Source organism: Hoplias malabaricus, chromosome X2, assembly GCF_029633855.1.
Source record: "Hoplias malabaricus isolate fHopMal1 chromosome X2, fHopMal1.hap1, whole genome shotgun sequence".
Taxonomy (NCBI): Eukaryota; Metazoa; Chordata; class Actinopteri; order Characiformes; family Erythrinidae; genus Hoplias; species Hoplias malabaricus.
The window spans coordinates 13,485,269-13,495,135 of NC_089819.1; positions in this window are offsets into that span (position 1 = coordinate 13,485,269).

Sequence of the window (9,867 nt, forward strand, 5' to 3'; positions counted from 1 at the left end):
GGGCACAGTACTGTATTTGTTCAAGACATGAGAAAAGAGTTAAGTGTACTCCATAAAGTAAAAACAACAACAACAACAAAGACCATGGGTAAAAAAAACAATGGGTGCTGCCTAAGGTGTAGGTTGGATGTTTAATAAGAAAAATGTTTAAAGCCCATTTATAATATTTAGCAGTAAGCATTCGACTTTATGTTTCGAGTAATTTTAACATTGTGTTGTTATTGGAATTAACATTAATGATTACTTTGACTCTCCCAAAATGCATTTTTTTGAGGACTGCCATTTAGAAGTAGAGGAAAAGGGTCAAACTCCTAAATGCTATATGCCTGTGGAAAGTGTTTTTTTAAAACTGACACCCCAACATCCAGGGTAAGACCATAATATGACGTTCTTTTGCTAATGGTTTAGTTAGCACATGGTGATTTATTTAGTTAAATGCAGACACATGCTGGATAAAAGTTTCAATTAAAGAAGTGATATACTTCTCCTGGGAATATTTAATTACTGAGTTTTTAGACTGTTCACCTCATCTTAGACTGATCATATCATGAAAAATGGATGTACAGTTTAAGTCTGTAAATGAGTGCTTATGAGGGCTACTGAAATACTGGGTTTTAAATGAGACATATTGCTAGAGTGTTGAAATTAATTGTGAAGATGTTCTAGGGCTAACAGGTTTAGGGTTAATTACAAATCTAGGATTTATTTTTGTCTTGGATATTATTATGATCCCAAGGTCCACTTATATCTCAGTGTGGGTTTATATACTAAAGGGTTGTTGTATTTCATTATTGGGTACACTTTACTGAGTTTCATTAAAAAAGCTGTCTAGTTTGAAATGCCCCTTATAGTTTCAGTGTGAATGAATGGTGCAAAACTACTTTAGGTTGAATTTGTGGAAGTTTTTATAATATTTTTGTGACATCACTGAAACAGGTCAATTAAAATTCCCTTTATTTCCAATAATGAATGGACCATGTAAAACTACAAATAGGAATGAATTAAAATTTACCAGCTTCACAAACTCAGAAGTGTTTAACACATTCAGCATTTTTAATAACTGTTTATTATATTCAGTAAAAACATTTTTGCACTTTGAGCAGAAGATGAAGAGTCTGAATTTGATCTCAAGTTTATAAGAGGTTTGAAATGATGGAAAATATCACTGCTGTTCATCTAAAATAAAATTCTGTTCTACAATTTGTTTTGATAGAGTTTTGTTAAATAAAACCAGTGAAATTGTTTTGTACCCTTTCATTTATTATAAATAGCTTAGAGAGAGAGAGAGAGAGAGAGAGAGAGAGAGAGAGAGAGAGAGAGAGAGAGAGAGAGAGAGAGAAAGAGGGGGGGGGATGTATGTGTGCTTGGAACAGATCTGGTGTCCGCTAGCCGGTAGTCGTCTGTTGCCTGACACTCTTTCTCTGTTGCACTACTGTGGGAGATGCAGCTAGCAGTGCAATAATGAAAGGGCATCAGTCCACTAGACTAAAACAAACACACACATGCACCTACCCATCTACCCAACGCAAACTGTGTGTTTTTAACTCTTGTTGCTGACCAAAAGGCTGAGCTACCAACTACTAATCTAACCATAGCTTCTTCAGTTATGTACAAATGAATGTGTATGTGCTGTTTCTTTTCTGGTTCAGTGTTCATTGTGCACTTAAGTTACTTCAGAAGCATAAATAAAAGTTGAGATGTATGTATGTTTTTTTTTATTTAATTTTTTTTGTCTGTATCCACTGACTTGTGATCAACACATACATTGTAATCTGATATTCCAATAAAATCTGAATGTTCTATTCTCTGTAAAATGTATCTTCATTAAAATGATGTAATGTGAATATGGAGACTAAATACACTGAGCCAAATGTATATTTTGGGAAATAATATGTGTATTACAATGTTATTATGCCCTTATATGCACTTAAAGGTGTTGGGTTGAAATTCTTGGAACAAATAAGCATCAGTTTATACAGTACTCAACCAAACCTCACATTTCTGCAGTGTATGTTATGAGAAAATAATGGTCCTATACTGCTATAGTTTTGTTCAATTAAGAAGCATGAACTGTAACTTCAGTTTTTCTTGAAATGTACCTTCAAATGTCCAACAGTGTCTTTGTTATACTTGATGTCCACTTGTGTACCTTGAAGGTTGCTCTGTTCCATAAAGAAACCTGAAATATTTGGAAATGTTTTAATATTAAGTTTAAAAAAAAGCCTGGAGTTGAGATGGAATGTAGCTTTAAAATCTACAATGGAAATTAAACATGGAAAAATGATATTTCCTAATTACATGTACTGAAGATATATCCTTGAGGGTACTAGCACTTTCATTGCAAAAGCTACCACAACAGTGACAGTTTTTTCTGTAGGCTGCTAGTCTAACGTAAATAAAGGTTATAAATCAATTAATATGTTGATAAGTAAACGCACAGAAGACTAATTGCAGAAATGTGTTCTGTAAAAATAGATTGTTTGCCATTGATATTGATATTTTTTAAAGAAGAAAATGGACTTGTAAAGGCACAGAACTTGTACTTTTATCTAGGCATCTTCATAGACCATATTATGGTCCTATCTTAACATTAGATAAACAAATAATAAAATAAACATTAATTTGGGTTAACAGGTTGATTTACTTTGATGGTCAAGACAAATCTCTGTTTATTTGGTGCCAGGGTAAGTTTTACAGATCTACATAAATATGAGAAAACAATTATGGGAATCCAAATATCTACAGAAATACTAGAAAACTCCACAAAAAATGAAATGAAAAGAAAATGGCATAAACTGACTTGAATTGTTTATGATATGATATTACATATATTACTTTTTATTTATAGAATATGAGTGACGTTCAACTATAGAACTGTAAAGATATAGTAAAATTGTTTGGCACACTATTTAAAAAGTTATTTAGGAATTCTGTGGCAAAGAAAATTGTTGGAAAATTTTTAAGAAGATAAATGGTTCCTTGAATGGTGATATGCTTCTTTAAAAAGTGTTGTTTGTAGCCCATTAGCACTGTTACAAATATTAAAACTATTAAGTTTATTATATAGAACACTACACTTTTTTTACTAAGATTAAGTCATTTTTAGACTGACAAACCTTTTTAAACATGTCTAAAAAATTTTGGTTTTAGTTTTCACAGCTGAACTCCCTGTAACTTTATAAGAAAAACAATTGATAACATGCTTGAATAAATCTTTATCAAAGCCATCATATTTACCTTAACGGTATCACCAAACCAAATAATATGAATAATTAGATTTAGAAAAACATTTAGTCTAAGTGTGAAAACAGCACACAAATGCTAAATTCACAAATCCAAGCGCCGTGATAAGGGTGCACTTTGGACATTCACCATAAATCTGAATAAAGTCAGGCTTTTATGTTTCTTGGCTACATTTAAGTATGCTTATAAGTAGGCTTTTTAGTAAATAATCATCTCATCAGACACCATTTACCTTAGGTCATACCGAATCACAACATGGACGACCTCGTTAGCGCCCAACGAACAGAGACTTGCCGCCATTCTTGTGTTAGTGCGCCATCTTCTGGTAAACTTGATATTGCACTAATGTTGCAAGGCGCCATCTCACTGTAACCAGCAGAAGCATTAATTGTTTCTTCTTAATCTGTAAGTAATAGGGTAAAAAATATATACTCGTAGTAAGAATGGTAAGAAAAGGTAAGATATCTGTGCAATAAACATTTATCTATATCGCGATTTAAAATAACGCGGGTATTATTGGCTGCGGTTGTAACTTAGTAAAATTATATTTACTAAGGTACAGTACTGTCTGCAAATGTACCATAAGCAGAAGTACAACTGCTTTACTTTGCGCGGCACTATTATTCTCTTTTTTGATCCATTCTTTGTCTAAAATTATCAATCACAGAGCAGAATGTTACTACCGAGGCAGTACAGTCAGACTCAAGAGATAAAGCAACTAAATGTTAATGCCTAAAAGTCAACTTAATTTAAGTTAGATGTAGATTTTTCAGTAATATATTGGAGTGAAGTAAAAAGTTTCAGTTTAAAAGTATTCAGGTTACAAATCAATTCAAAAATAAATAATGTAATAAATGTAACCACTGCCAACCTCTGGTAAAGTACCCTTTACTGTCCCCTATTTAATATTTTTGAATTATATTAAAATTTGCATTACAAGTTTTTCTACACACATTCTATTATTATTATTATTATTATTATTATTATTATTATTATTATTATTATTATATGTAGGAGACTTGTGCTTTCTTGAAGGTGATATCCATGATTAATCATTTAATGGATAATTTACCCAGATTTTCTCTAAAAATATAAAGCTATGTTAAATCTCTACAGGAGGACATACATAAACTGCAAACATATTACATTGTTTTAAAAGTTGATTTGATATTAATGGAATAATCCCATGAAATTTTATTCATAATTAAATGTTATTCATTTAAAATGCTCTGTAATGTACTTTAACCACACTGTCATAAAGTCACTATCCACTCTGTGACCTTAATGTTTGACCAAAAAAATCCCTTAGTAATCCAAATATTTATAATAAATTATTACAAAAATCTAGGAGGATGTTTGTATTATACATTCATAATAAATGTAATATTATCTGGTGTTTTTTTTTTAATTTTTTATAATAAAAAATAAGCACTATGTTTTAAGTAAACGTAAGAACACACAAATCATTGACTTGCCTATTTTCTTTTGATAAATGTGTATTTTTGTTAGTTGTATCACCAACTGTAATGTGCTTCATATTAGGGGATGACAGAATGAACTTGGTGTTTAATTAATAAATTATTTATTTAAAGCTACAATATGTAAAGGTTTGATATTAACAATATCTGAAAAAAATAAAATCAATAATGTTTATTTATTTATTTAGGGGTATAATGTTCTAATAACATCCTACTGATAATGACCAGAGTCTTTTTATTTTGTTGGAAAGAGCAAATATGTAATATATGGTAAAACATCATCCAAGTTGATGGAATGACAATATCTAATTTAAATAAACTGTTTTTATTAATTCATTGTTTTATTTTAGGCTACATGACGTTTGAGTAAATCTGTTGTAGTTTCAGTGTGAACATATAAGTATCATAAAAATGTTCTGAATTAAGGAGAATTAATAAGATGAAATGTCTGCTCCTTCAGAAAATTTAGACAACGACCTGTTAAATATTTAACTTGAGGAATATTCCAGATGTTTAATAGGGTTATTGTTTTCAGGGAAAAGGTTGAGTGAACATTTAAATCAATTAAATATGCATTCTGAATTACCATGAAGGGAACAAGACAAACCCAATGAACTCACAAATGGCAACTGGCTTCACATATTAATGCAAAAACTTAAAAATGTTTACTCTGAAACATAATATAAAAAATATATCTATATATTGCAAAGTTGTGAAGCTGTGCAAAACTGGACCCTTGGCAAAGTATAAATAAAAAACTAAAGCAATGATGTATATTAGTCATTTAAACCCTATACTTAATAATGCAAATAGAAAATGGTACAACCAAGTTTTTTTTTTTCTTGAGAAATATTAGGTGATTTTTAATTTGATGCCAGTAACATATTACAAACAAATGGGGCAGGGACAAGTTTCCCTCTTGTTGTATTAACTCATCTTTTAACAACTCTCTGTAAACATTTGGGAACAGAGCAGACAAATTACTGTAATAATATTTTCCCATTCTAGCTTGTTATATGACTTCAGTTTGTGCTTCTGCTGTTTTTCATTTCTTAATGCAACAGTTATTTACAATAGGTGACTGGTAGTATCTGGGCCGTTTTACTAAGGAGCCATGCTGTGTTTTATATATATATATATATATGATATATCTCATTCAGCATTACCTATACCGATGTAAAAGCCACCCATGCACAAATGCCCCCTCATACCATCACTTATGAGCCTGTCTTTTCAAGTGTGTGCTTATAACAAGCCAGATGGTCCCTCTCCTCTTAGGCCAGAGGATGCAGCATCTATAATTTCCAAAAAAGATTTTCAAATTTAGATTTGTCGGACCACACTACACTATTCCACTTTACCTCAGTCCATCTTAAATGGGCCCAGATAATGTAGCATTCGGATAATTGATTCATTCATTTTTCCTTGCATTACTGTGTTTCATGTTGCATTTTTTCAAGCAGCAGTGGACTGCGTTAAGGTACAATGGTTTTCCGAAGTGCTCTCAAATTTCTAGAAATGGGAAAATCATAGATGGATTGAAATATAATCAAAATCAGTCACTCCACTACAGCTGCACTCCAGTATACTTTTACTTTAAAAATGGCCTGTTTCAAAACTGGACCAATTGCTGTCATCAGTAAAGTTATGCAGGATCCTGTCCTGACATGTTTGGAGAGTGCAGCAGACATTAAACTTAAATCAGCAAACATTTTAAAATATATTCAGATTTTATAAGGTAATACATTATAAATTGCTCATTCACTTTCTGTATCAGCTTTATGTGGTTCAGCTTCGCGGTGGGTACAGAGCCAACCCAGAGTCACTGGACACAAGGCAGGAACAGACATTGGACTGCATCAGTCCATCACAAGGCATCAAACATTCACACGTTCAAACAATTTTAATAGCTAATCCACTAAACAGCATGCGTTTTTTGAATGTGGGAGGTAAAAGCGGGCGGCATGGTGGCTTAGGGGTTAACACGTTCGCCTCCCGGCACTGGGATCTTGGGTTCAAGTCCCATCTGGGTGGAGTTTCCATGTTCTCCCCGTGTCTGCGTGGGTTTCCTCCGGGGGCTCCGGTTTCCTCCCGCACATGGAGGGTAAGTGAATTTGCTTCCCTAATAACTGTCCTGAATGAGTGGATGAGTGTGAGCCCAGATATGGATTGGAACTCTGTCCTAGGTGAAATCCTAGTGCCCGATGCAGTCCTCCAGGTGAACGTTCGTTCCTGGTTGAGAGTAGGCTGTGCACGTTTGGCTGCCACTTCTCACCAGTGTGTGTGTGTGGATTGAGTGTTCTGAGCGTTCTGAGCAGTGTGGATTGTAAAGCGTCCTTGGGTGTCTAGAAAGGCGCTATATAAGTGTAAAGATACATACATACATACAAAAGTGCACCCGGAAGCAACCTACACAAATGCAGTGAGAACACACAAATCTCCTCACAGACAGTGAACTGCCTTTTGAATAATTGTGCGTCCACATATTTCAAATATTATATTGTTTTTAATATAATAGAAGCCATTCAGACAATTACATTTTTACATTTTACTTAGAATCTGTTGATGATTTTCAGGGATGAATCTACCTGGAGTCAGTGGGTACAAAGCAGGAAAACTCACTGGACACCAACTCAGTTACATTTTTATAGGGTCAGTTCACCTACCAAACAGGTGTGGGGAAAACACAACAAACTCAACTTAGACAGGGATTGAACCCACAACCCTGCAACTGTGGCAGCAACACTACATCAGGTGCCACCATGCTGCACAATGTCAAGTTGCAGACCACACTTTAAGAATAGTTAACATATTTTGTAAAATGCAGTAAGAACAAGAATCTGTGATTTGTTAATTCTCCTGAAGCTTAATTTACCTAATATTTCCAATGTGGGCAGCAGCAGGTAGTGTTGCAGTCACACAGCTCCAGGGACCTGGAGGTTGTGGGTCCCAATCCTGCTCGGGGTGACTGTCTGTAAGGAGTTTGGTGTGTTCTCCCAGACACCTGCAATACACTCCAAAAGCTAGGACATAGGCATGCTTATTACTGTCACGTTTCCATTTTATTTTTACTTATTATTATTATTATTTGGGAAGTACATTAATTGTTAAAGTTTTGCAAATGGAATTTTGTGCATTCTTTATACAAGACATCAGCTGCTCAGCTGTCTGTGGCTGCCACTTCATGATTATAGGAGAGAGATCTGGACTACAGACAGGCCAATTCAGCACGTGCACGCTGTGTGTACAAAATCATGATGTAGCGCCTTCCAAACGAGGCCTAGCATCTTGTTGAAGTAACCATGGACTTTTCCAGGGTAAGAAAATATTTATAGCATCCTACTTCTCTCTAAAAATCCTTTTGCTTCCACATCAGTGCAATTTTCTCACATATGGAAGTCACTCCTGCTGTGTCCATTCATGGAACTCCCATACAACGAGTGATATTGGCTTTTGCACTATTTGCTGATAACAATCTTGATGGTCTCTTTGATCATCAGAATGAAATACAAACTACATTTTTAATTAAAACAACTTGAAACTTGGACTCCTCTGAACATCTTTTTGACAATCTGAGATGACATTAATAAATACAACTTTTACTTTTATGTAACAATACCTAACTAGTAAAGTCTGAACTACAAGGAAAGATTTTGGCCAAGTCTAAAATTAATAATTTGCTTTTTAAAAATTAATAAATGGATAAAGTATATATATATAGTGGGTTTGAGTCCCGCTCCAGGTGACTGTCTGTGAGGAGTTTGATGTGTTCTCCCCGTGTCTGCGTGGGTTTCCTCCAGTTATCTCCCATGGTCCAAAAACACATGTTAGTGGGTGGATTGGCAACTCAAAAGTGTCCATAGGAGTGAGTGTGTGAGTGTGTGTCGCCCTGTGAAGGACTGGCGCCCCTTTCAAGGTGGGTTCCTGTCTTGCGCCCAGTGATACCGGGTAGATTCCGGAATCACCACAACCCTGAACTGGATAAGCACTTACAAAGAAAGAATGAATGAATAAATTAATATACAGCACCCTCCATAATTATTGGCACCCCTAGTTAAAATGTGTTAAAAGCCTTAAAATAAATATTTTTTTTATTTAAGAAGCATAATCTCACTCTGAAAACATTTGAAAAAAGCAACCATCAACTCAAGTGAAAAAAAAGTAAAGAAAAAATCCTGACTAAGAAATAATTATTTCCCATAAAATTACCTGTTCCACAATTATTGGCACGCTTAATAGTTTCTTGGAAATAAATGTATTTGAAACATTTATGTCATTTCTACTGTAGTGTATAAAGTGAATCAAAGTATCTAGAAACCTTTAATTAGTAAGTCATCACTTCTTGTTTCCCAGGGGTATAAATATGGCGTTACACAGAGGCCTATTTCTCTTACTCACTCTTACTCAAATATGGGAAAGACAAAAGAACACACTATTCAAGTAAGGCACATGTGTGTCGACCTTCATAATTTAGGCAATGGCTACAAGAAAACAGCCATTTACCTGCAGATGCCTTTATCTACAGTCAGAGCAATCATCAAAAAGTTAAAAACATCTGGAATTGTGACGAACAAGCCTGGAAGAGGACGCAAGTTATCTTGCCACCACGCACAGTGAGAAGGACGGTAAGAGAAGTAAAAAGTTCTTCAAAGCTCACTGTAAGGAAATTGAATCAAATGGTAGCATCTTGGGGTTACGAGGTCTTCCAAACCATCATCAGGCGCTATCTACCTGCCAACAAGCTGTTTGGGAGGCATGCACAAAGTAAGCTTTTTCTGAGTTATACTCATAAGCGTAAACGGTGGAGTTTGCCAAGCGGTACTGGGATTTTAACTGGTACTGTGTGCTTTGGTCAGATGAGACAAAGATAGAGCTTTTTGGCAACAAACACTCTAAGAGGGTCTGGCGTAACACCAACGATGAGTACACAGAAAAACACCTCATGCTCACTGTTAAGTATTGGGGAGGATCGGTGATGCTGGGAGCCTGTTTCTCCTCCAAAGGACCTGGGAACCTTGTAAGGATACATCGGATCGTGAACTCTTTGAAATATTAGGACATTTTGAATCAGAATCTGGTGGCCTCAGCCCTAAAACTGAAGAAGGGTCGTCACTGGGTCTTTCAGCAAGATAATGACCCTAAACGT